This window comes from Chiloscyllium plagiosum, chromosome 4 (genome assembly GCF_004010195.1).
Source record: "Chiloscyllium plagiosum isolate BGI_BamShark_2017 chromosome 4, ASM401019v2, whole genome shotgun sequence".
Lineage (NCBI taxonomy): Eukaryota > Metazoa > Chordata > Chondrichthyes > Orectolobiformes > Hemiscylliidae > Chiloscyllium > Chiloscyllium plagiosum.
The window spans coordinates 81,981,424-82,002,875 of record NC_057713.1 but is presented as its reverse complement, the minus strand read 5'-3'; positions in this window follow the sequence as shown (position 1 = coordinate 82,002,875).

Sequence of the window (21,452 nt, the reverse complement as noted above, 5' to 3'; positions counted from 1 at the left end):
CATCTCTTAATGTTAATTTGAATAACATTCAACTGCTTTAGAGGGGATTTCTTTACAGGGGAAAAATTCAAGTCAAAGTAAAAATTGACAGTGTTAGCAATCCAAATGTCCACATGCCAAGAAAAGCATACGTGCCAGCTTGGCTCTGTTTACATTTGGAGGCAATTTCAACAGCCAATCTGAATCAGTCCTTCACCCAATGTTAATAAATGCCAATGATTCTAGGACACTTCAGCGTTCAAAGCAATTTGATTCAACAGAAATTAAGGTTTTATATTTGCGCCTTTTCTCTAAATTGCAGGTCACACTGTAGTGAGGAGGGTGGGAGGTGCTGCAATGTTAGAAGGAGAATGTCACATTTACCGGATGGCCTGGAATGTATTGGTTTTAGCTCTTTATTGAACATAATAGTCAGATTTAACTAATAAATGGATAACTACCGAAGTGAGAAATGTAATTTAAAATAAAATAAAGCATTGCAGATGCTGGAAATCTGAAACAAAAACCGAAATTGCCGAAGAAGCTCAACAGGTCTGGCAGCATCTATGGAGAGAAAGCAGAGGTAATGGTTCAAGTCCAGGAGCCTTTTATAGAATGTTACTTAAAATATAAATCTGAGGACAGTGGGTATCAGATGGATCATGCAATTTATCCACCTTTGCACATTAATTTTTGGAACTGGTGCAAATTTTCAATTCGAACTACGCAACTTGTTGGGATGGAGACAGTCTAGATTGCATTTAGTCAATTGCAGCTTTGAGGTTGCGCAATTACCCCTCCAAGTTTAACCCAGAAGTTCAACTTTTAAATGTAGTGCCTGAAAATTACATCAGGGTAAGAGTAAGGAAAGATTTGAGTGAACAATGGTCAGGAGGATTTAACTTCAAATTGAACAAGACAGTAGACAGGTGAATCTTGCCCTCAATTTATTTTGATTTTTTTCCAGCCCTGGATACATCATGGCATTAATGTAGTTTGGTCCTAATTTATTCTCCCCATTGGAATTTAGCCCAATAAATCAAGGTAACTTTTCAACAACTCAAACTATATTATGTTTTATAGAACTACACTAAAACAAAACTCGACATTGAAACACATGGGAGCTTGATCAGGAGTGCATTGGAATGAGAAAGTCAAAGAAATTAAGTTGCGATTGAGGGTTCAGTATCAGATGAGAAAAGACAGGGATGAAGTTGTGTAAATCCCAGTGGTAGAAATAGTGCTCTTATCAATGGCACAGATATACATTTCGAAATTCGTTTCCAGATCAAACAGTCGAGCTAAACCTTGTTTGCCAGGGACACGATGGGAGTTGCTGGTGAGGAACCGGAGCTTGTAGTAGGGACTGAAGGCAATGGCTTCAACAGTTCAAATAAGTGGTTGGAGAAAATGCTACTCCTCCAATACCTGGGCCTAAAAGCAGTCTGACCATTGCAAAGACGGAAGAGGGATCAAGGGTACTGAGGTAGAGCTGGGTGTCATTGTGCATGTGGAAACTGTTGCTGCATTTTAAGTTTTTGTGAGCACCATGTAAATAAGCAACAGAAGGAGAGGGTTTGAGCCTTTGGTGATATCAGTGGTGCACAAGTGTGAGGAAAAGCTTTTGCAACATCTATAATTAAATAGGAATGGAACCAGGTAGTACAGTCCCACCCAGCTGAATGACAATGGAGAGGCGTTAGGAGTATAGTTTCATCAACTGCCTCAGTGGTTGATAAAGATGTAAATTAATTACTCACCTTTGTCACAATCAAATAGGATTTCATATACAAGTCTCAGAGCCATTTTGGCGCTATAAGCAGAGAAAAAGCCTGAATGGAAAAATCCAAATGTGGAGTTCCAGGAAAGACCAGCATGGCTTTGAAAGGTAAACCCCATTGAAGAATTTTGATGAGGAAAGTGAGTTGGGGGATGGGGTGGTAGTTTGCAAAGTTAGAAGGCAACAAGTGATTTTTTTTGGATGGGCAAAGGGGAGAATACTGGAAGGGACAGAACAGTTGACATTAGCTAATAAGCAAGGGAAGGTAGGTGGTCAGCAATCTAGTGGGAACATGAGCTCAGAGATGACATGAGGGTTAATAGCAGATGAATCAATGAACAATACAAGTTGAAAGCTAGAACAGGAGAGAACCTTAAAGTTTGACAGTGATTTAGAGGAAGGGAGAGAAGCGCGGTAGAGGCCAATGATTGAAACTATCCAATGTCAGGGCTAAAAAGCTCATGAGCTGCTCACACTTGTAGGAAATGGTGTAAGAGACAGAGAGGGGTGTTAAGGAAGATACTTTACAGTACAGAAAATAACCAGAGCATTTTGCATTCCATAGTGGTGCTGGAGTATTGATCATTTTGGCAGATGATTAAGATCTAGTTAGTAATTTGTGGTGCAACCAGACCTGATAGCAAATGATTCACGCAGCTGTTAGCCATTTCATTTAATGTCTCCATCCCTAGGACTTGAGGGAGTGGAGATCAGCATTGTACTAGGGAAACAAATAGAGTAAGAGAATGGAATGTTTAATGGAGACCAGGGCATGGATGTTGGAGATGGAAGTGCAGTGCAGCAGAATAGCAACTCAAGAAATGTGGTGAATAGATGGTTCATAACTTGGCAGATGGAATTTCAGTGCTGTTGAGGGAGTGTGTGTGTCATTCAAAAAAATCTTCAGCATCACTGAGAAATGATGGAGTTCACTTGTGGAATTTGATTATGTTCTTGCGTTAGCAAATCAGTTTGGTGATTTTAATTAAAAGTGCTTTAAAAATTTGTTCAGAATATGGGATATGTGGATTTGTACATCATGGCTATGAATACAAAAAGTTGGCAATCATGCCATGTCAAAGCACATATTGAACTTCTTTAGATGGTTGTATATTTTGGCTGTGAATTACCAAGGTCTGTCTTTCTCAAAGTACATTTTTTTTATTATAATTATCCTTTGGTGCATTAAATGGGAACATTAGCTCAATGGTTAATGTGTTGGATCAGCAATCCACCATGATGAGTTTGAGAAATTATACCTCTCAAATCTAATACATAAAATGAAGACTGCCTGTTTGACATCATAATCCAGCTATACTGCAAGATATAGGAATCTGCAATCTCCACCTGATCTAGTCTACATGCTACTCCCCAACACAATACTCTGTTGAATCTTAAATGTCTGAGAATAATTAAGGGTGGGCAATAACTATGGCCTTGCTTGTGTTATCTTCATTCCAAAGACATTTTCTTCTAAAAAAAACATGGTGGCTGAAAATGTGAAATAAAACTTATATTTATGAAGCACCTTAAAACACGATGTGAATGTGTTGACATCAAATGGTCACATTCAGAATGTACTTTTCCAGAAAAGGCAAACTTTAATAATCTGAATTTTGAGATTTACACTATTTATTTGCTTCCTTTATGCTAACCCAGTATATCATAGTTGTTTGTGTATTTTAAAAAGAATAGAGAACTAGATTCTGTGGTATAAAAATAAGCCCAGTACAAGATAAGATATTGGGTGTGGTTTTACGAGTAAACTACTGTACTGTGGTTTCCAGCACTGCTGCAGAAAGCAGATTGTGGTTCATTCTCTGCTTGGCATCCTGGGTGCCTCTACCCCCTTATCATGTTTTCATTGCAAAGCATACATAAAGGGGTCAAGTTTATTAGGGGCTAAGAAAATAAATGTTTTACTGCTGCATTTCCTTTCAATATAGGTGAAAATCACAGTGCAGTGTGCATATTCCAGACTATCTGTTGTCTTCTATTAATTTAATAAAGCATGATTTTAAAAAAAGGTACAAAACAATCATTTGTTTTCATGGCAGCCAGAGCCAGGTTAAATTATACTACTGTGTACAGGGAATCAGTTGCATGGTCTACAAAGGGGGATTAAAGGATTATGAGGATTAACTGAGAGGCTAGAGTTTATATATAAACAAGAACAATAGCTGTTGGGCCTGTCATTCCTACGCTCATTAAACGCATTCAATGAAGACGGTGCATATTAAATCTCCTTAGCATAAATGTTGCAACATTTAAGCAAAGCTATTTTATAATGTAAAGAGCTACTTTCTGTGCCGTGGTAGAGCTGTGAAAGAATTTTGTTTGGGACTCTTAAATTTTACTCAATACCAATACTAAGTGCATGCAAGTACCCTGAGTTATTAGATTCACTTGGAAACTGTAATTGGGGGGGTGGCATGATGGCACAGTGGTTAGCACTGCTGCCTCAAAGTGCCAGGGACCTGGGTTCAATTCCAACCTCAGGTGACTGCCTTATGTGGAATTTGCATGTCCTTCTCATGTTTGTGTGGGTTTCCTCCAACAGTCCAAAAATATGCAGGTTAGATGGATTGGCTATGCTAAATATGGGGAATAGAGTTGGGTCTGCATCTATTCAGAGAGTCCATGGGTTGAATTGCCTCTTTCCACACTGTAGGGATTCAATGCTCCTTTAAAGGAAAAGGAAGCTCTGACTGCTTGGGGTGCAAAGCCATTTTATGACTTGCATAATCTTAATACTACCCCTGTTAATTACTTGTTACTCGATAGATAGGCAGCGAACACAGCAAATGATTAATCTTTTAGTGAGATCATGTCTATAGTGTCAGCACAGTGTGGTAATGAGCCACACAGATGAAGTCTAGGAGACTGAGTAACTTGTGGTCAGAAACTGGGCAAACATCTCTGGGACTGGCTCTAATTCCAGTCTACATATGGAATGTGGCCTTCTCAATTTGACAGGAGAAAGTGAGGTCTGCAGATGCTGGAGATCAGAGCTGAAAATATGTTGCTGGAACAGCGCAGCAGGTCAGGCAGCATCCAGCTTATGCCCGAAACGTCGATTCTCCTGTTCTCTGGATGCTGCCTGACCTGCTGCGCTGTTCCAGCAACACATTTTCAGTTCTCAATTTGACAGCCATGTTGAAATAAGTTCATGCAATTTCCAGCTTCTAATGGACTCCCAGGAAAAACTGTGCCAAGCTGACAGTAAACTCAAAGGTCACATAACGATTGCTGCAAGAATGGAAAATGACAGATTGATGCATATGGTTGTCTTTTCATAAAGATGTACTAAAGCAGAATGTTGAAGCAGAACTGAGGAAACTTAAACATTTGTTTAGTCATGAATCTGATGTAAGATTTCTTGACACTAACTCAGAGTACTTAAAAATATTCTGTTTCTCAACACTAAAAGTGCTCATGAGTGAAAAATCTGTTTTGAAATACAGAAAAATAAAACCAGAACTAAACATGCCGGAGCTCTTATAAATGTCAATAACAGACATTGTTTGAGAAACTTGAGATGTCTGGCTGCATCTGTGAAGAGGTTTTTCTGAGTTTCTCCAGCAATTTCTGTTTTTGCTTAATGCTAAAATACAGGTTAGCGTGGCTGTTATTTGCCCCACAATAAGCTTGCTAGTAGTTGCTGTTGCAGGCCAAATGTGAAGTCTATTTATTTGAGAGAGGTAACGTGACACGAGGCAGAATAGTTGGGCAAAAGTGAACAAATACATGACTCATTTTGATGAAGTATAATGGTAGGTTGTAAAAGGGGTATTGCTCCTTTTGGTAAATCCAACAGGTAGGACCCAAGTTTTAGTTAACTGTTACAGCTATAGGCACTTTTAAAGAGAAACATGACCACAGCACAAGTAAATCAACTTTACACCGTTCAAGTAAACAATGTTAAAAAAATCTCACAATACCAGGTTATAGTCCAACAGGTTTATTTGGAAGCACTAGCTTTCGGAGTGCTGCTCCTTCATCAGGTGATTGTGGAGAATAAGATTGGAAGACACAGAATCTATCGCAAAAGTTTACAGTGTGATGTAACTGAAATTAAATATTGAAAGAGACCCAGATTGTTTGTTAAGTCTCTCATCTTTTAGAATGACCATGTTGGTTTCAGTTCTTTCATAAGTAAATCGCAAAACTTTTTTAAAAAGTTACACTCTCAAGTGCACTTTAACAATTGGTGTGATGTCAGCCCAGATAAGGTATTGAAGGTGTTATCTCCCTGTGAGGCTGTCTGTACCACAATGGTCAGACTAACTCTAATCTAAAAAAACGGATTTACAGAACCTTACATGGATTCATGCAGTTTTTGAGCAAAGTAAAATATAATTCTGTAAGTGCAAATTCACCCCACAAATTTGCATGTATGCGTGCATGTGGGTGTATGTGTAGGGGAGGGGGGTTGGGAGGGGTTATGAATGTCTGTGAGAGGGTGTGTGTGAGTGTAAAGGGGTTGAAGGCTGTGAGAAGGTGTGTATGAGAGAGGATCTGTGAAAGGGTGTGTGTATAGTGCAATAAGGTCACCTGTAGTGTGACATGAACCCAAGGTTGAGGCCATCGTCATTCAGAAAGAACAGATTACTGCAAGGAACAAGAAAATCAATGTTTTGGGCTGGAGCCCTTCATCAGGAATGATGAAGAGTTCCTGCCTGAAACACTGCTTTTCTTGCTTCTCAGATGCTGCTTGACCTGCTGTGTGTTTCCAGCACCACTCTAATCTTGACATTTTTCATTGTTATCTGTTCCAAAGTCTGCTTTGGAGGATGGTCACTCGAAGGTCCGAAGTCGAATGTCCTGGACTGCTGAAGTGCTTTCTGACTGGGAGGGAACACTCCTGTCTGTTGATTGTTCTGCGGTGTCCGTTCATCCATTGCCATAGCCTCTATTTGGTTTTGCCAATGTACCATGCCTCAGGGGATCCTTGCCTGCAGCGTATGAGATAGATAACGTTGGCTGAGTCACATGAGTACGTGCCAAGTTCATGGTGGGAGGTGTCCCCATTTGTAATGGTGGTATCCGTGTTGACATTGACACATCTTGTAGCGTCTACCTTGGCAAGGTTGTATGGTATTGTGCTGAAAGCCAGGCAGTTTGCTACGAACAATGATCTGTTTGAGGTTTGGTGGCTGTTTAAGGCGAGACGTGGAGGTTAGGGAAGGTCTTGGCGAGGTGCTCATCCTTATTGATAATGTGTTTCAGGCTGCGAAGAACATGGCGTAGTTTTTCTGTTCTGCGACGTACTGGACAACGAAGGGTATCCTGTCGATTGCAGCTTATGTCTGTCTCCTGAGGAGGTCATTATGGTTCCTCGCTGTGGCACGTCAAACTGGCAGTCGATGAGTTGAGCATCGTACCCGTTCTTATGAGGGCATCTCTGAGTACTTCCAAATGCTGGTCACGTTCCTCCTCATCTGAACAGATCCTGTGTATGCATAAGGTTTGTCCATAGGGGATGGCTTTTTAATATGTTTTGGTTGGAGGTCCGGTGTAGAGAAGAAGTCTTGTTCAAACCTGTACATGAAATGTTGGCATATTGGGGTGCAAATTTGGTCCCCATGGCTGTTCCATGTGTCTGGATGAAGAACTGGTTGTTAAAGGTGAAGACGTTGTGATCGAGGATAAAGCGGATGAGTTATAGGACGGTGCTCGGAGATCAGCAGTTGTTGGTGTTGAGTACTGAGGCAGTTGCCATGATGCGGTCATTGTGGGGAATGCTGATATAGAGTGCTGAAATGTCCACTGTGACGAGAAATGTTCTTGTTCGACTGGTCCGTAGGTGCTGGGTTTCTGTAAGAAATCTTTCGCGACAGAAGCTGGGGGTCCCCTGTACAATGGGTTTCAAGATGTCTTCAACGTAGCCAGAGAATTTCTCACACAGAGTCCCACTGCCTGATACGATGGAACGTCCTGGCGTATTGGCTTTGTGTATCTTCGGGAGGCAGCAGAGGTCACCTATGCAAGAAATACGTGGGATGAGTGCACGTGGGGAACGCTGAATAACTGAGTCCAAAGTCCTGATCAATGTGTTTAGTTCACGGGTGTACTAAATTGGTCGGATCAGCCGGTAGTTGCCTATAGTGTTCCTGGTTGTTCACCTGCAGTAATCTGTTCTGATCTGAATGACGATGGCTCCTCCTTTATCTGCTGATTTGATGAAAATGTTGTGATTGGTTTTGAGAACATGGATGGCATTCAGTTGTGGTCGGGTGAGGTGCTGCTCTACTTTGTGGGTACGGCTGTTGAATCTGGCATTTATATATTTCCTGATGGTTTGAGCATACATGTCAAGCTCCGGGCAGCGGCCCTCCAGTGGGGTCCAAGTTGACTCCTTTGGTCGCTCCTCTATTGATCCCTGTGATGACTGTTCAGGTTTGTCCGTGCGCTCATTGGGATCACTGCTGGCACCTTGAAAGAATTCCTGGAGTCTTAATCATCTGATGAATTCCTCAGTGTCTGCCGCAAGAATCATGGGGTCCATTTTAGCGGTGGGGCAGAAATTGAGACCCTTGCTAAGAACTTCAATCTCTTATGGTTGAAGGGTGAGGTCCGACAAGTTGACGTTCAACTTCCCGCAGTGATAACATTATCCACTGTGGTGCCAGGGTGGGCTTGGCTACTGCTGGTGGTGATGCCAGGTTTCTCCAGTTTCTTGTTCTTGGTGGGCATGTATGTAGTGTAGTTTTGTTGTCTTGCCTGGTTGGCACTGTCCCATAACTGTACTGCTGTATTCTGAGTGTAGACTGAGAGTGTGGACTTCATCTTAGTTTCAAGGTTGTGGCGCCTGCTGTAGAGTTGGTGCGCGAGATGATCGATGAATTTGCAAGAGGTGCGGTGGCAAAGTCTGTCCACATAGTCTGTGTTGTAGGTCGACTTGAGCGGGTTCATGATCCATAATCCATAATCCTTTTGGGATCTTTCCTGCTTGTCTGCATTTCAGTAATATGTTTTGGGTGGAAGCTGGAGAAGTGTAGCATGGTGAGGTTATCCGTGGGTTTGCGGTGGAGTGTGGTGCTGAGGTGCCCATACTCGATGGAGATGCATGTGTCCAAGAATGAGACAGATAGTAGAGAGTAATCCATGGTGAGTTTGATGGTGGGATGAAACTCGTTGATATCACTGTGTATTTTTTTTCAGTGACTCCTTTCCATGGGTCCAGAGGAAGAAAATGTCATCAATGTACCTTGTATATAGTGTTAGTTGGAGGTCCTGTGTAGAGAAGAAGTCTTGTTCAAACCTGTGCATGAAAATCTTGGCATATTGGTGTGCAAATTTGATCCCCATGGCTGTTCCATATGTCTAGATGAAGAACTGGTTGTCAAAGGTGAAGACGTTGTGATCGAGGATAAAGCAGACCAACCAACCAACACTATACACCACTACATTGACGACATTTTCTTCCTCTGGACCCATGGAGAGGAACACTGAAAAAACTATACAGGGATATCAACGAGTTTCATCCCACCATCAAACTCACCATGAACTACTGTCTACTATCTGTCTCATTCTTGGACACATGCATCTCCATCGAGGATGGGCACCTCAGCACTACAGCAAATCCACGGATAACCTCACAATGCTACACTACTCCAGCTTCCACCCAAAACATATAAAATAGCCATCCCCTATGGACAAGCCCTATGCATACACAGGATCTGTTTAGATGAGGATGAACGTAACGGGCACTTGGAAGTACTCAGGTATGCCCTCATAAGAACAGGGCACAATACTCAACTCATCAATCGCTAGTTCCAATGTGCCACAGTGAGGAACCGTAATGGCCTCCTCAGGAGACAGACACAAGCTGCAACCGACAGGATACCCTTCATTGTCCAGTACTTCGCAGGAGCAGAAAAACTACGCCATGTTCTTTGCAGCCTCAACAAATTATCAAAAAGGATGAGCACCTTCCCTACACCTCCACTTCTTGCCTTTAAACAGTCACCAAACCTCAAACAGATCATTGTTTGTAGCAAACTGTCCGGCTTTCAGGACAACACCATAAAACCTTGTCATGATAGACGCTGCAAGATGTGTCAGAGTGTCGACATAGATACCACCATTACAGGTGGGGACACCTCCCACCATGTAAGTGGCAGGTACTCATGCAACTCAATCAACGCCGTTTATCTCATACGCTGCAGGCAGGGTTGCCCTGAGGAATGGTACATTGGCGAGACCAAACAGGCTACAGCAACGGATGAATGGACACTGCAGAACAATCAACAGTCAGAGAACACTTCAGTGGTCCGGGACATTTGACCTCGGAGCTTTGGGTGACCATCCTCCACGGCGGACTTCGGGACAGGCAACAACAAAAAGTGGCCAAGGAGAGGCTTATAGTCAAGTCTGGTACCCATGGGAATGGCCTCAACTGGGACCACATTACAGGTGACCCCAATGCACTATACACACAAAAAGACAGACAGACACACACTCAGACCTTGTCTCATATACTCACTCATACACTTACACACACACCCTCTCACAGCCTTAAACCCCTTTACACATTCACACGCATACATACACCTCTCACAGACAATCATAATACCCCCCAACCACCCCCCACACACCCCACCCATGTGCACACATACACATACAAGTGAGGTGAATTTGTACTTGCAGAATTACATTTTACTTTGCTGAAAAACTGCATGAATCCACCTAAGATTCTGTAAATCTGTTTTTTTAGATTAGAATCAATCTGGCCATTATGGCTCAGACAGTCTCACACAGGGCAGCTCGCACCTTCAATGCATTATCTGGGCCGACATGACACCAATTGTTAAAGTTCACTTGAGAATGTAACTTTTTAAAAAAATTTGCGATTTACATATGAAAGAACTGAAACCAACATGATCATTCTAAAAGATGAGAGACTTAACAAACAATCTGGGTCTTTTTCAATATATAATTTCAGTTACATCACATTGTAAACTTTTGCTATAAATTCTGTCTTACAATCTTATTCTCCACAATAACCTGATGAAGGAGCAGCACTCCGAAAGCCAGTGCTTCCAAATAAACCTGTTGGACTATAACCTGGTGTTGTGTGATTTTTAACTTTGTACACCCCAATCCAACACCAGCATCTCCAAATCACAAGTAAACAATAACACTAAACACAAACCATGCACAGAATCTTGTAGTACAGGGGAACAGTGTCTCCCTAATTTCATCAAAAACCCTTGTTTGGATGCTCAACTCATCGACTGCCAGTTCTGACGTGCCACAGCAAGGAACTGTAATGACCTCCTCAGGAGACAGATACATGCTGCAACCGACAGGGTACCCTTCATTGTCCAGTACTTCTCAGGAGCTGAAATACTACACCATGTTCTTCGTGACCTGCAACACATTATCAATGAGGATGAGCATCTCGCCAAGACCTTCCCCACACCTCCACTGCTTGCCTTTAGACAACCGCCAAACCTCAAACAGGTCATTGTTCGTAGCAAGCTGCCCAGCTTTCAGGACAACTCCATACAACTATGTCACGGTAGGTACTGCAAGACGTGTCAGAGTGTGGACATGGATACCATCATGTACGGGGCAGGTACTGTGACTCAGCCAACGTTGTCTATCTTATACGTTGCAGACGAGGATGCCCTGAGGCATGGTACATTAGGGAAACCAAGCAAAGGCTATGGCAACAGATGCATGGGCACCGCACAACAATCAATAGATTATTGAGGAACACTTCAGCAGTCCAGGACATTTGACTTCGGATGACCATCCTCCAAGGCGGACTTTGGGACAGGCAGCAGCAAAAAGTGGCCGAGCAGAGGCTAATAGCTAAGTTTGGTCCTCATAGGGAGGGCCTCAACCAGGACCTTGGGTTCATGTCACACTACAGGTGACCACCAGTGCACTATACACACACACACAGACACTCCTACACACACACATGCACATACACACACTGACAGACTCTCTCACACACCCTCACAGACACACACATTCCCACACTATACATGCACCCCCTCACAGACATAGATACTCTACACTCACAAACACACACATATACACTCTCTCTCTCACGTTCACAACCCCCCACCCCAGACAGACAGACAGAGAGAGACACACACACAAAGACCCACATATACATCTAGGTTTGTGGGGTGAATTTGTACCTGCAGAGTTACATTGTACTTTGTTCAAAATCTTAATGAATTCATGTAAAACTCTGTTATCTCACAGTTTAGATTAGAATCAGTCTAAATGTTATGGCACAGACAGAGAACAGAGGGGGCTAACACCTTCAATATTTTGTCTGGCTGACACCAGATGTTACAGTTAACCTGAGAATGTAACTTTTAAAAAAAAGTTTTGAGATTTACACATGAAAGAAATGAAACTATCACGGTATTCGAACACGTGAAAGACTCAACAAACAATCAAGGTATTTTTCAATGTATAATTTTAGTTACATCACACTGTAAACTTTTGCTATAAATTCTGTGTCTTACAATTCTGTCCCCCACAACCACCTGATGAAGGAGCAGCACTCCGAAAGCTAGTGCTTCCAATTAAACCTGCTGGACTATAACCTGGTGTTGTGTGATTTTTAACCTTGTTTGGAACACCTCCATCAAACTTACTTTTAATGTTCTCTGATCCAAGGATAGCAGTCCCAGCATTACCAGATGACTGGAATCTTTTATTCTAGATATCTCTTTATATTTCTTTGCTACCTCACAAAATACATTACTTTGTACTTTGTCTTAAATTTCAACTGCCACTTGTCCATTTTAAAAATTCATTATAGGATGGGATGTCTCTGGTGAGGTCAGCTTTTATTGCTCATCCCTAATTGTTTAGAGGGCAATTAAGAGTCAATCATGTTGCGATGGGTCTGGAGTCATATATAGGCTAGAGCAGGTAAGGACATTAGTGAATTAGATGGGATTTTACAGTAATTGACAGTTTCTTGGTTGCCATGAGGCTAGTCTTTTATTACAGATTTTTTAAAAATTGAATTCATCATCCGCTGTGGAGGAATCTGAGCACACGTCCTTGGAACTTTAGTCTGGGTTTCTAGATTACTAGTCCACTGATGATATCATCTCTTTTAATCATTTCATGGCTTCTAGAAGTCATTACATTATTAAATTTCTCAATTTTCACTATATTTGAATATTGGCCCAGCTGCATACTATGAAGAATGCCCTATACACCCAAGTCCAAGTGATTAACCCCTAGCAAGAACAGTTATCATTTTGGCTGAGGGGCTGGTCTATGGGAGAAGGATTCACATTTCTGGACGGTTGGAATCTCTTTTGGTAGAGGGAACCTGTACAAGAAGGACGGATTGCACCTAAATTGGAAAGGGACTAATATACCGGCAGGGAGATTTGCTAGAGCTGGTCAGGAGGATTAAAACTAGCAAGGTGCGGGGGGGGGGGGAAATGTGTGGGCTTTTTGTGGGGGAGGCGGGGATGAGGGAGGGGGGTGTAGCGGGGAGGTGGGATCCAGGGAGATAATGAGGTAGGATTTCAATCTGAGACTGGTACAGTTGACAACAAGGGCGAGTTGAACAGTCAGGACAGGCAGGGACAAAGCTGAGAACAAGCTAGGACTGATACAGACAACCGGAAGCGGCAGGTACAAATCACTATAAATGCCGGAGGAAACATCATAGAACCGCTTCACAGGAGGCTCCCAAGCACTGAGGATGTCGCCTCGACAGGGGATGAAACGTCTGCAACACAAATTCCCAGCTCAGCGAACAGAACCACAACAACGAGCACCCAAGCTACAAATCTTCTCCCAAACTTTGAACAGTAAACTGCACTTATTTCAATGGAAGAGGCCTAACAGGGAAGGCAGATGAACTCAGGGCATGGTTAGGAACATGGGGCTGAGATATCATAGCAATTACAGAAACATAGCTCAGGGATGGACAGGACTGGCAGCTTAATGTTCCAGAATACAAATGCTACAGGAAGGACGGAAAGGGAGGCAAGGAAGGGGGTGGTGTTTTTGATAAGGGATAGCATTACGCTGTACATAGGGAGGATATTCCCTGAAATACATCCAGGGAAGTTAGTTGAGCGGAACTGAGAAATAAGAAAGAGATGATCACCTTATTGGGATTGTATTATAGTTCCCCTAATAATTGAGAAACAAATTTGTAAGGAGATCTCAGTTATCTGTAAGAATAATAGGGTGGTTATGGTAGGGGATTTTTAACTTTCCAAACATAGACTGGCACTGCCATAGTGTTAAGCGTTTAGATGGAGAGGAATTTGTTAAGTGTGTTCAAGAAGACTTTCTGATTCAGTATGCAGATGTACCTACTAGAGAAGGTGCAAAACTTGACCTACTCTCGGGAAATAAGGCAGGGCAGGTGACTGAGGTGTCAGTGAGGGAGCACTTTGGGGCCAGTGACCATAATTCTATTAGTTTTAAAATAGTAATGGAAAAGAATAGATCAGATCTAAAAGTTGAAGTTCTTAATTGGAGAAAGGCCAATTTTGACGGTATTAGGCAAGAACTTTCAAAAGCTGACTGGGAGCAGATGTTCGCAGGTAAAGGGACGGCTGGAAAAGGGAAGCCTTCAGAAATGAGATAATGAGAGTCCAGAGACAGTATATTCCTGTTAGGGTGAAAAGAAAGGCTGGTAGGTATATGGAATGCTGGATGACGAAAGAAATTGAGAGTTTGGTTAAGAAAAAGAAGGAAGCATATGTCAGGATTTCCTCAAATTCCAGGAGCAGCAATTACTGTTTTATATGCAATTGCATTGTTTTGGAACTTTGAGGAAAACAAAGTCAAAACAACAGCACTTTTAAAAGGGAGAAGCACAGACAAAGAAAATACATGGTGAGGTCAGTGCAGGAGAGACATAGAGTCATAGACACGTACAGCACGGAAACCAACCCTTTGGTCCAACTCGTTCATGCTGACTAGATATCCCAACCCAATCTAGTCCCACTTGCCAGCACCCGGTCCATATCCCTCCAAACCCTTCCTATTCATATATCCATCCAGATGCCTTTTAAATGTTGCAATTGTACTAGCCTCCACCACTTCCTCTGGCAGCTCATTCCATACACATACCACCCTCTGAGTGAAAACGTTGCATCTTAGGTCTCCTCCCCTTATCTTTCCCCTCTCACCATAAACCTATGCCCTCTCGTTCTGGACTTCCCCCACCCCAGGGAAAAGACTTTGTCTATTTATCCTATCCATGACCCTCATGATTTTATAAACCTCTAAAAGGTCACCCCTCAGCCTCCGATGCTCTAGGAAAAACAGCCCCACCCTGTTCAGCCTCTCTCTATAGCTCAAATCCTCCAACCCTGGCAACATCCTTGTAAATCCTTTCTGAACCCTTTCAAGTTTCACAACATCTTTCCGATAGGAAGGAGACCAGAACTGCACACAATATTCTAACAGTGTCCTAACTAATGTCCTGTACAGCTGTAACGTGACCTCCCAACTCCTGTGCTCAATACTCTGATCAATAAAGGAAAGTATACCAAATGCCTTCTTCACTATCCTATCTACCTGCGACTCCACTTTCAAGGAACTATGAACCTGCACTCCAAGGTCTTTTTGTTCAGTAACACTTCCTAGGACCTTACCATTAAGTCCTGCTAAGATTTGCTTTCCCAAAATGCAGCACCTCGCATTTATCTGAATTAAACTCCATCTGCCTCTTCTCAGCCCATTGGCCCATCTGATCAAGATCCTGTTGTAATCTGAGATAACCTTCTTCACTGTCCACTACACCTCCAATTTTGGTGTCATCTGCAAATTTACTAACTATACCTCTTATGCTCACATCCAAATCATTTATATAAATGATGAAAAGTAGTGGACCCAACATCAATATTTGTGGCACTCCACAGGTCACAGGCCTCTAGTCTGAAAAACAACCCTCCACCACCACCCTCTGTCTTCTACCTTTGAGCCAGATGGTGGGTTCTCCCTGTATTCCAAACCCACATTGCTAACTGACAGAGTTAGCAGTTACTGCCTTTGCTGTTGAATTCGTGTATCGCTGGCAATCAGAGTGCGTCTGGGAAAATTAAAAAAAGTGAAATTCACAACTGATCTTGGACAAACTTGTCTGGGAGCGTTCACAGCACATAAGCAGATAAGTGGATTTTAAGCGCGGCCTTAAAATAAGTCTGCAGTAGTGAGTAGAGTGGGTTATTTGTTGATTATATGTTTTATTGAGCGATGTCTCTTGATTAAACTTAAAATATAAGCCATAATTATTAATTTAACCTGGAACAGTGTTGTGTAGAGGAATAAGATAGTTCTACTTTCTGGGTCTGTAGATTGAAAAAAGCAAAAATGGCCCTTAGTAGAGTGATATGCTCTTTTTGTCAGATGTGGGAGTTTAGGGAGAGTTTACGGGTTACTGAGGATTATATCTGCAATAAATGCTGCGAGTCCGATCAGATTGAATGGATCGGTTGCAGAGGCAGTTAGAGGCAATGAGGAATTTACAAGAGCAAGGGGATGTGATGGATGGCAGTTATAGGAGGGGGGGAAAGTCTCAGATACAGTCACATAGATGGGTTAACTCCACGAAAGGTAAGTGAGGTAGGCAGGTAGTGCAGGAGACTTCTGTGGCTATCCCCATATCAAACAAGTATGCTGTTTTGGAAAATGTAGGGGGTGATGAATTCTCAGGGGAATGTAGCACGAACATCCAGGTTTCTGGTATTGAGATTGGCTCTAATGTAATGAGAGGTATGTCGGGTTCCAAACGATCGATTGTGTTAGGGAACTGTCTCCGAGGTACAGACAGACAATTCTGTGGCCAGCAGTGAACAATCAGTATGGTGTGTTGCTTCCCTGGTGCAAGGATCAAGGATGTTTCAGAGAGAGTGCAGAATGTTCTCAAGGGGGAGAGGGCCCAGCAGAAGGTCATTGTACACATTGGAACCAATGACATAGGAAGGGAAAAGGTTGAGATTCTGAAGGGAGATTACAGAGAGTTAGGCAGAAATTTAAAAAGGAGGTCCTCGAGAGTAGTAATTTCTGGAATACTCCCGGTGCTATGAGCTAGTGAGGGCAGGAATAGGAGGAACAAGCAGATGAATGCATGGCTGAGGAGTTGGTGTATGGGAGAAGGATTCACATTTTTGGATCATTGGAATCTCTTTTGGGGTAGAAGTGACCTGGACAAAGTGGACGGATTGCACCTAAATTGGAAGGGGACTAATGTACTGGCAGGGAGATTTGCTAGAGCTGCTCGGGAGAATTTAAACTAGTAAGTTGGGGGGGACCCAGGGGGATAGTGAGGAAAGATTTCAATCTGAGACTGGTACAGTTGAGGACAAAGGTGAGAAAACAGTCAGGGCAGGCAGGGACAAAGCTGAGAACAAGCTAGGACTGATACAGTAAATGCATTTATTTCAGTGCAAGAGGCCTAACAGGGAAGGCAGATGAACTCAGAGCATGATTAGAAACATGGGACTGGGATATCATAGCAATTACAGAAACATGGCTCAGGGATGGGCAGGACTGGCAGCTTAATGTTCCAGAATACAAATGCTACAGGAAGGATAGAAAAGGAGGCAAGAGAAGAGGAGGAGTGGCGTTTTTGGTAAGGGATAGCATTACAGCTGTACTTAGGGAGGATATTCCCAGAAATATATCCAGGGAAGTTATTTGGGTGGAACTGAGAAATAAGAAAGGGATGATCACCTTATTGGGATTGTATTATAGACTCCCCTAATAGTCAGAGGGATTTTGAGAAACAAATTTGTAAGGAGATCTCAGCTATCTGTAAGAAAAATAGGGTGGTTCTGGTCGGGGATTTTTACTTTCCAAACATAGTCTGGCACTGCCATTGTGATAAGGGTTTAGATGGAGAGGAATTTGTTAAGTGTGTACAAGACAATTTTCTGATTCAGTATGTGGATGTACCTACTAGAAAAGGCGCAAACCTTGACCTATTTTTGGGAAATAAGGCAGGGCAGGTGACTGAGGTATCAGTGGGGGAGCACTTTGGGGCCAACGACCATAATTCTACTGGTTTTAAAAAAGTGACGGAAAAGGATAGACCAAATCTAAAAGTTGAAGTTCTAAATTGGAGAAAGACCAATTTTGATGGCAGTAGGCAAGTACTTTCAAAAGCTGATTGGATGCAGATGTTCGCTGGAAAATGGGAAGCCTTCAGAAATGAGATAACCAGAGTCCAGAGAAAGTATATTTCTGTTAGGGTGAAAGGAAAGGCTGGTAGATATAGGGAATGCTGGACAACTAAAGAAATTGAGGGTTTGATTAAGAAAAAGAAGGAAGTATATGTCAGGTATAGACAGGACAGATCGAGGGAATCCTTAGAAGAGTATAAAGAGAGTAGGAGTATACTCACCAGAGAAATCAGGAGGGGAAATAAGATAGCTTTGGCAAATAGGTTTAAGGAGAATCCAAAGGGTTTTTACAAATACATTAAGGACAGAAGGGTAACTAGGAAGAGAATCAGGCCCCTCAAAGATCAGCATGGTGGTCTTCATGTGGAGCCGCAGGAGATGGGGCAGATATTTTGCATCAGTATTTACTGTGGAAAAGGACATGGAAGATATAGAATGTAGGGAAATAGATGGTGACATCTTGAAAAATGTCCGTATTACAGAGGAGGAAGTGCTGGATGTCTTGAAACACATAAAAGTGGATAAATCCCAGGACCTGATCAGGTGTACCCGAGAACTCTGGGGGAAGCTAGAGAAGTGATTGCTGGGCCTCTTGCTGCGATATTTGTATCATCGATAGTCACAGTGAGATGCCGGAAGACTGGAAGTTGGCTAACGTGGTGCCACTGTTTAAGAAAGGTGGTAAGGATATGCCAGAAAACTATAGACCAGTGAGCCTGATGTCGGTGGTGGGCAAGATGTTGGAGAGAATCCTGAGGGACAGGATGTACATGTATTTGGAGAGGCAAGAACTGATTAGGGATAGTCAATATGGCTTTGTTCGGGGAAATCATGTCTCACAAACCTCAATGAGTGTTTTGAAGACGTAACAAAGAGGATTGAGGGCAGAAAGGTAGATTTGATCTATATGGATTTAAGTAAGGCGTTAAACAAGGTACCCCATGGGAGACTGATTAGCAAGGTTAGATCTCACGGAATACAGGGAGAATCAGCCATTTGGATACAGAACTGGCTCAAAGGTAGAAGACAGAGGGTGGTGGGGAGGGTTGTTTTTCAGACTAGAGACCTGTGACCAGTGAAGTGCCACAAGGATCGGTGCTGGGTCCACTACTTTTCATAATTTATATGAATGATTCAGATGTGAGCATAAGAGGTATAGTTAGTGAGTTTGTAGATGACACCAAAATTGGAGGTGTAGTGGACAGTGAAGAAGGTTCCTTCAGATTACAACGGGATCTTGATCAGATGGGCCAATGGGCTGAGAAGAGGCAGATGGAGTTTAATTCAGATAAATGCGAGGTGCTGCATTTTGGGAAAGCAAATCTTAGCAGGTCTTAAACACTTAATGGTAAGGTCCTCGGCAGTGCTGCTGAACATAAACACCTTGGAGTGCAGGTTCACAGTTCCTTGAAAGTGGAGTCGCAGGGAAATAGGATAGTGAAGAAAGCATTTACTATGCTTTCCTTTATTGGTCAGAGTATTGAGTACAGGAGTTGGGAGGTCAAGTTGTGGCTGTAGAGGACATTGGTTAGGCCACTGTTGGAATATTGCCTGCAATTCTGGTCTCCTTCCTATCGGAAAGATGTTGTGAAAATTGAAAGGATATTATTCTTTGCTTTCTACCCAATAGCCAATTTTGCATGTAGCACAGTCAATCTTTCAATCTGATGGGCTTCATGTTATTACAGCATGACCAAAACCTGCTAGAGATTTCTAGTTTTAAATTTGTTGAAGTTGTAATAGCAGAAAATCCAGATGAGAAATTTAAAGGCAAGCAGAAAAAGGGTAGAGTTAGCTAAAACTTTAAAGGCAAATGTTTTGTAGCAGGAAAGATTTTCCATTCACTGTTATCAGAATGCCATAACTGGAGCAATTATATAATCTAAATCTTGCTATAGTATTAATTACAGGCTAATGCTGTTTGAGGTAGTTACAAATTAGTAATAACATGTTCTGATTATGATATAAATGGTAAATTCAAAATTGAACAATTGCCTTTTGCCCTACTGCCTCCATTTGTTACCTTTCATATTTCAGTACAAGATATCCCACTGGCATTTCTCTTGGGTGGTTCAGAACTCATAATGAAGCAAACAAAATGGGTTCAATCTTGATTTTGCATTTGTAGGAAGTCAGCAACCCATTTGATATTGTTTTAAATTAAATAGGATGTGGGTGTCACTGGCTAGAGAAAGTGAGGACTGCAGATGCTGGAGACCAGAATTGAAAAATGTGGTGCTGGAAAAACACAGGCCAGGCAGCATCTGAGGAGCAGGAGAATCGATGTTTCGGGCATAAGCCCTTCCTCATTCCTGAAGAAGGGCTTATGCCCGGAACGTCGATTCTCCTGCTCCTCGGATGCTGCCTGGCCTGCTGTGTTTTTCCAGCACCACATTTTTCAACTCTCGTCACTGGCTAGGAGGCCGTTTATTTATTGCCCAAAGAGCAGTTAAGAGCCAAACTTTTCACTGTAGATCTGGAGTCACATGTAGGTAACACAAGGATGACAGATTTCCTTTTCCAAAGAAGATTCATGAACCAGATGGGATTTTACAACAATCAACAATGGCTACACGGTTGTCATTACTTCAGCTTTTCTTTAGTCCAGGTTTGCAATCACAGACTGCAGAACATTAGCTGGGGTTCTGGATTACTGGCCTAGTGATAGTACCTCTATACCACCACCTCCGTCTTGTTGGTGATGGTGTATTAGAAGAATGAATAGTACAGGACATTGTCAAAAGACTTTTAGGAGGAACTAAACTTCTCAATGTTTAAGGTTAAGAGGGATTTTGATGTGTTCATATAAGGAAGACAGAAAGTTAGCATGAGGCACAACAAACAATTAGGAAAACAAATAACAAGTTGGCCATTATTGCTAGAAGCTTGGAGGACAAGAGTAAGAAAGTCTTGCTGCAGTTGTTCAGGGCTTTGGTCAGATTATACCTAAAGCACCATGCAGTCTTGATTTCCATATTTAAGGAAAGATATACACATAGTGAAGGTGGCATAGTAAAGGCTCACTAGATTGGTTCCTGAAATGAGTGACCTATGACAGGACACTGAGTAAATTTAACCTACATTCTCTAAAGTTTCAAAGATTAGGAGACTATCACTTTGGAACATACAAAATTCTGAAGGAGCTTAATAGGGGAGACACTGAGAGTTGTTTTCCTTGGCTGCAGAACACATGGAACAGTATCAGGACAACAGGCTTGATTATTTAGAACTGAAATGAGAATGAAGCCCTTCACTCAGGTTGCGAACCTTTGGAATTCGCTGTCTGAGAGGTTTGTGGATGTGCCTGGCACTGAATATATGTAAGGCTGAGATTGACAGATACTTGGACTTTTGTGGAATCAAAAAATATGGGAAGTAGTGGATGAAAGTGGAGTTGAAGTCACAGATTGGCCATAATTATATCAGCTGGCAGAATAGCCGACTTCTCATGTTGATTGGTGGACAGAAAAATCACAAATATAATTCAATTTGGAGAATTGTGAGACATTTCATTGGGGAAATCAAACAAAGCGAGAGAATGCACAATA